Here is a 7,492-nt window from a genome sequence, read left to right as displayed (position 1 = left end):
CTGTAACCACTACAGGAGAGATACCCTTGTCCTTGGAGATAGGGTTATCCGCTGATGCATCTGAAGATGCGATCCGGACCATTTGTCCAGCAGATCCCACTGAAAAGTTCTTGCATGGAATCTTCCGAATGGAATCGCTTCGTAAGAAGCCACCATTTTTCCCAGGACTCTCGTGCACTGATGCACTGACACTTGTCCTGGTTTTAGGAGGTTCCTGACTAGCTCGGATAACTCCCTGGCCTTCTCCTCCGGGAGAAACACCTTTTTCTGGACTGTGTCCAGAATCATCCCTAGGAACAGTAGACGTGTTGTTGGAATCAGCTGTGATTTTGGGATATTTAGAATCCACCCGTGCTGACGTAGCACTACCTGAGATAGTGCTACTCCGACCTCTAACTGTTCCCTGGACCTTGCCCTTATCAGGAGATCGTCCAAGTAAGGGATAATTAATACGCCTTTTCTTCGAAGAAGAATCATCATTTCGGCCATTACTTTGGTAAAGACCCGTGGTGCCGTGGACAATCCAAACGGCAGCGTCTGAAACTGATAATGACAGTTTTGTATCACAAACCTGAGGTACCCTTGGTGAGAAGGGTAGATTGGGACATGGAGATAAGCATCCTTGATGTCTAGAGATACCATATAGTCCCCTTCTTCCAGGTTCGCTATCACTGCTCTGAGTGACTCCATCTTGAATTTGAACCTTTTTATGTAAGTGTTCAAAGATTTTAGATTTAAAATTGGTCTCACCGAGCCGTCCGGCTTCGGTACCACAAACAGCGTGGAATAATACCCCTTTCCCTGTTGTAGGAGGGGAACCTTGATTATCACCTGCTGGGAATACAGCTTGTGAATAGCTTCCAATACTGCCTCCCTGTCGGAGGGAGACGTTGGTAGAGCAGACTTCAGGAACCGGCGAGGGGGAGACGTCTCGAATTACAATTTGTACCCCTGTGATACTACCTGCAGGATCCAGGGGTCCACTTGCGAGTGAGCCCACTGCGCGCTGAAATTCTTGAGACGGCCCCCCACCGTGCCCGAGTCTGCTTGCAGAGCCCCAGCGTCATGCTGAGGACTTGGCAGAAGCGGGGGAGGGCTTCTGCTCCTGGGAAGAGGCTGCATGGTGCAGTCTTTTTCCCCTTCCTCTGCCCCGGGGCAGGAACGAGCGGCCTTTTTCCCTCTTGCCCTTATAGGGACGAAAGGACTGGGTTTGAAAAGACGGTGTCTTTTTCTGCTGAGAGGTGACCTGGGGTAAAAAGGTGGATTTTCCAGCCGTTGCTGTGGCCACAAGGTCCGATAGACCGACCCCAAATAACTCCTCCCCTTTATACGGCAATACTTCCATATGTCGTTTGGAATCCGCATCACCTGACCACTGTCGCGTCCATAACGTTCTTCTGGCAGAAATGGACATCGCACTTACTCTAGATGCCAGGGTGCAAATATCCCTCTGTGCATCTCGCATATATAGTAATGCATCCTTTAAATGCTCTATAGTTAATAATATACTGTCCCTATCCAGGGTATCAATATTTTCAGTCAGGGAATCCGACCAAGCCACTCCAGCGCTGCACATCCAGGCTGAGGCGATCGCTGGTCGCAGTATAACACCGGTATGTGTGTATATACCTTTTAAGATATTTTCCAGCCTTCTATCAGCTGGTTCCTTGAGAGCGGCCGTATCAGGAGACGGTAACGCCACTTGTTTTGATAAGCGTGTGAGCGCCTTATTAATTCATCTGACTCAGGAAAAACCACTGGTAGTTTTTTCACACCCCACATAATACCCTTTTTTATGGTACTTGTAGTGTCAGAAATGTTCAATGCCTCCTTCATTGCCGTGATCATGTAACGTGTGGCCCTACTGGACATTACGTTTGTCTCGTCACCGTCGACACTGGATTCAGTATCCGTGTCAGGGTCTGTGTCGACCATCTGAGGTAACGGGCGTTTTAGCGCCCCTGACGGTGTCTGAGACGCCTGAACAGGCACTAATTGATTTGTCGGCTGTCTCATGTCGTCAACAGTTTTTTGCAAAGTGCTGACATTGTCACGTAATTCTTTAATTACTACCATCCAGTCAGGTGTCGACTCCCTAGGGGGTGACATCACTAACACAGGCAATTGCTCTGCTTCCACATCATTTTCCTCCTCATACATGTCGACACAATCGTACCGACACCCAGCACACACACAGGGAATGCTCTGATAGAGGACAGGACCCCACTAGCCCTTTGGGGAGACAGAGGGAGAGTTTGCCAGCACACACCAGAGCGCTATATATATACAGGGATAACCTTATATAAGTGTTACTCCCTGTTATAGCTGCTGTATTTATATATTAGCTGCCAATAGTGCCCCCCTCTCTGTTTTACCCTGTTTCTGTAGTGCAGGACTGCAGGGGAGAGTCAGGGAGCCGTCCTTCCAGCGGAGCTGTGAAAGAAAATGGCGCTTGTGTGCTGAGGAGAAAGGCTCCGCCCCCTTCACGGCGGCCTTTTCTCCCGCTTTTTTTCAGGAAACTGGCAGGGGATAAATGCATCCATATAGCCCAGGAGCTATATGTGATGCATTTTTTTTAGCCATATAAGGTTTTTATATCGTTTTTATTGCGTCTCAGGGCGCTCCCCCCCAGCGCCCTGCACCCTCAGTGACCGGAGTGTGAAGTGTGCTGAGAGCAATGGCGCACAGCTGCAGTGCTGTGCGCTACCTTATTTGAAGACAGGAACGTCTTCTGCCGCCGCTTTCTCCGGACCTCTTCGTTCTTCTGGCTCTGTAAGGGGGCCGGCGGCGCGGCTCCGGGACCCATCCAGGCTGAACCTGTGATCGTCCCTCTGGAGCTAATGTCCAGTAGCCAAGAAGCCCAATCCACTCTGCAGTCAGGTGAGTTCGCTTCTTCTCCCCTTAGTCCCACGATGCACTGAGCCTGTTGCCAGCAGGACTCACTGAAAATAAAAAACCTATTTAAACTTTTACTTCTAAGCAGCTCAGGAGAGCCACCTAGCTTGCACCCTTCTCGTTCGGGCACAAAAATCTAACTGAGGCTTGGAGGAGGGTCATAGGGAGAGGAGCCAGTGCACACCAGCTAGTCTAAAGCTTTTACTTTTTGTGCCCAGTCTCCTGCGGAGCCGCTATTCCCCATGGTCCTTACGGAGTTCCCAGCATCCACTAGGACGTCAGAGAAAATATACTGTTCAAATCATATTATGTCCATCTATGCACAGTTATCATGCCCAGATTAGATGCAATGTGTAAGCAGCACCCTAGGAAATGTATCAAACTGCCATACAAGAGTTTAGCAACATACTATACCCTAGGAAATGTATCAAACTACCATACAAGAGTTTAGCAACATACTATATAACTTTATGCATTAAACAAAGTGTGTCTACATTCACACAATTCATTTATTTTTCATATACACCTTATACACACAGCCGGGAGGTCATTTAATACAATATTTTTGATAACTTTGTGTATTAAACAAAGTTTGTGTACATTGAGCCATCAAAAAACAAAGGTTTCACTATCTCAGTCTCACTCAAAAACTTCCGTATTTCAGAATATTCCGTATTTCGGAATATTTGGATATGGGATACTCAACCTGTACACATATTAATGTTGCTATTCTTTCATTTTTTATTTATTTCATTTATGTATTGATATAGTTATACATTTGTTTATTAAAATGCCTCATTTCTTGTATGATAAGTAACACTATCTGGACATAAGGAATCACGGACAAAAAAGGAAACACTGCAATTGCCGGACAGCCGGACAAACCAATAGACGAGAATCGGCCCCTTTAAGTAGTGACTGACACTCAATGCATCCCAAAGTCCCTGACGAAGCCCGGCATACTGAAGCCGAGTGAAACGCGTTGCACACCCCCTCACATCCGCCCCCAACCCGGAGATCCCGATCCCCTGGAAAACGCTGGCCGTTAGCACAGAGGGGACCGAGGAAAAAGCACTGCAGGCGCCTGCAGCAACATCGCGATCCCGGGGAGAAGCTCTGACACGCCGCTCAAGGAGAAACATCAGGAGTCCCGAGCGGGACGAAGACACGTAAGAGAAAGACTCTTAAATACCGCACCTAAAGAGACTTATTTTAACAATATCCGGACCAACAGAGGAAAAAAGCCTTTGCCGCAAAAAGGAGACAGAGCGCGCTCTCTCATTGGACTCTGCACACAGGGCCCCCTCCCCCAATGGGAGATTTTTATTAAGTGACTTTTGCTTATACATATACCTATATCAATTATATATTGTCAAGTGACTGCTACATTTTTACGTGTTTTTTTTTTTGTGTAAATTGTTTTTATTAATTCCAGCAGCAGACAATACATTACAGCAATACTTTTCCGGAAAAAGTGAGGACAAAGACATCACATATCAGCACCCTACACATAGAGCGTCCAAAATATAAAAATAATTTGTCTGCATCGCTTACAACATCAACATTTATAAATTTATAAAAGAGAAACATTTTAACAAAACAGCATAGGAAATTAGGAAAGAGGAGAAAAAGAAAGAAGAAAAGAAAGGAGGGGGAAATGTAGAATAGGTAGAGTCAGGTGTGAGTGTCTGTTCAGTAAGGACGGGTTGTTTGGGGGAAGGGGGGGGGTCTCCACCAAATGGGAGTCTGAGACATATTATAAAGATATCCTAATCGGAATATGAATGTGAATATAAGTATGAATATGAATAAGAGTAAAAGGGGGGTCATGTCACCATGTAGGACCGATACAAAGGTGTGTCCTTAAAATCGTACCAGGGAAACCAGATAGCTGTAAAGTTGACGGTTTTCCCAGATGAAAAGGAGACAAGATCTTCCATATCTAAAAAGTAATCAATCTTTGTGAACCATAATTTAATCGAGGGTGGTAAGATGGATCTCCATAGTATTGGAACAACCGCTTTTGCTGCATTGCTAAGGTGTCTCAACAGGGAGTGTTTGTAGGAGTGTGTTTTTGCGGAGGTGTGATTGAGGAGCCAAAAACCGGGATCTTTCGGGATCTCATCTCCCACTATCAGTTCGGAACACTTAAATACCTCTGCCCAAAATGGAGTTATAAGAGGGCAGTCCCACCAAATGTGTATAAAACTCCCTGGGGCATTCTTGCATCTCCAACACTGATTCGAGAGAGAGGGAAACATTTTATTGAGAACAATAGGAGTCCTATACCACCTATATATAAGTTTATAGAGGGTCTCTAATGTCGATAAGCATAGAGAACTCGCCTGGGCGTTGTTGAATACGGAATCCCAATTGATCTGCGTGGGGAACCCTACCAGTTCTCTCTCCCAGGAAGCCATGAAGGTAGGAGGTTGCGGGAAAAAGTTTTCCATGATAAGTGCATAGATTTGTGAGATAGTATGTGTGGGAGAACTAGGAGAAGTGCATAGTCTTTCAAACCCAGTGAGATCCCTAGTTATGTCAGAGAGGTTCTTAGAAGATGATATGAAATGGTGAACCTGCCGGAACCTCCAAAACTCAGTGCTATGTAGGTTCCAAGAAGACTGAACATCTGAAAAAGAGCGCACCCTACCCGAGCTCACCAGCTGACCGACTCTAAAAATCCCGGCTGCCGCCCATGGAGCAAAAGCTGTCTCGTGAAGACCTGGAGTAAATTCGGAGTTATGGAGAAAGGAGGTTAGGGGGGACCATTTGGAAGATATATGGCTCTGAGATCTCAGCGTGGCCCATAGTTTAAGCGTGGGGGAGACCGTGGGGTGTGTAACCTTCGGAAGGGTAGGAAGCCAAGGTGCTATTTCAATATAATGTGGAAGACAGCCCTCCTCTAGCAGGACCCACTGTTTGCGGTCTTTAGCACGCGTCCATTCCAGAATCCTATTCAAATGTACTGCATGGTAGTAGTTAGAAATATGTGGGAGTTGTTGCCCCCCTTGATGTTTTCTCCTAAATAAGATGTCGTGTTTAAACCTGGGTGTCTTACGACCCCAAACAAACGCGCGGATAAGATTCTGGACGTCTCTGAGCCAAAGTAGGGGGATGTGTATCGGGAGGGTCTGGAGAAAGAATAGTATCCTAGGGAGGGCGTTCATTTTGACAACATTAATCCTGCCAAACCAAGATAGTCTTAGTTTCTTCCATTTCTGGAAGTCTAGGCGAAGCCTAGCCAATAAGGGGTTAAAATTTAGGGAGAATAATTTAGATAAATCGTTGGTCAGTAACACCCCCAAATATTTTAATTTGTGATCGTGCCAGGTAAAGGGGAAGGCATGTTTCAGTCCCTCTACTATATCAGGAGGAGTAGTTAAATTCATGGCAATAGATTTGGAATAATTTATTTTGAAGTTGGAGAGGGCTCCAAACTTCTCAAATTCTACCATCAAGTTTGGCAAAGAAGTGACCGGTTTTGTGATTATAGCGAGTAGGTCGTCGGCATATAAAGCCAGTTTGTATTCAGTCCCTTTTACCAGCAAACCCGAGATATTCGGGTTAGCCCTAATGCTTCGAGCTAATGTTTCCATGCAAAGGACAAAGAGCAATGGGGATAGTGGGCAGCCCTGTCGTGTGCCATTGGAAATAGGAAAGGAATCGGAAAGGGAGCCATTAATCCTAATTTTGACGGATGGGGAAGTATGAAGAGATAGGATTCTGTGAAGACAGGCGCTACCAAGCCCAAGATGCTTCAGTATACCAACCAGAAAGTCCCAGTCAACTCTGTCAAATGCTTTTTCGGCATCGGTCGACAGTATGATTGATGGGGATGAAAGCTGGCCGGCATAGTGAATCATGCGGAGTACTTTAGAGGTGTTATCTCTAGCCTCTCGGCCCAAAACAAATCCAGCTTGATCTCCATGTATCAGACCAGGTAATAATAATTTAAGGCGGTTTGCAATCAGCTTGGCAAAAAGTTTTATGTCTATATTTAATAGTGAAATTGGCCGATAACTGGAGCAAAGACTGGGGTCTTTACCCTCTTTGGGTAAAACTGCAATATGGGCTTCTAGAGATTGTGGGGAGAAAGGCGATTGTTCTGATATAGTATTAAAGGCTCTAGTGAGTAAAGGGACTAATTTCTCTTTAAAAGCTTTATAATAAGCAATGGTATATCCATCAGGGCCGGGACTCTTGCCGTTGGGAGAAGATTCAATAACTTTCTGAACCTCCTCAGTGGAAAAAGGGGCATCTAGATCTTCCACTTCTTTTATGGATAGCGTGGGGTAGTCTAGGGCCCGTAAATAGTCAGCTATGGCTGTTTGATGGGACAACTTGTCAGGTCTTCCGGTCGGACCAGAAAGGTTATACAGAGTGGAATAATATGCCCTAAAGGCCTTAGCGATGTGGGGTGTCTCATGTTGGGGCTGACCGTGACTATTTTTAATTGTGTGAATAAAAGTATTAGCGCGTTGTTCTCTAAGGGCTTTGGCCAGTAGTTTCCCAGGTTTGTTGCCCCATTGATAGTATCTGCTACGGCACTTCCGATAAGAAAACCTTACTCTATCAGAGAGTAGCTTATTCAGAT

This window comes from Pseudophryne corroboree, chromosome 1 (assembly GCF_028390025.1).
Source record: "Pseudophryne corroboree isolate aPseCor3 chromosome 1, aPseCor3.hap2, whole genome shotgun sequence".
Classification (NCBI taxonomy): Eukaryota; Metazoa; Chordata; class Amphibia; order Anura; family Myobatrachidae; genus Pseudophryne; species Pseudophryne corroboree.
Note: the sequence above shows the minus strand (reverse complement) of the source record.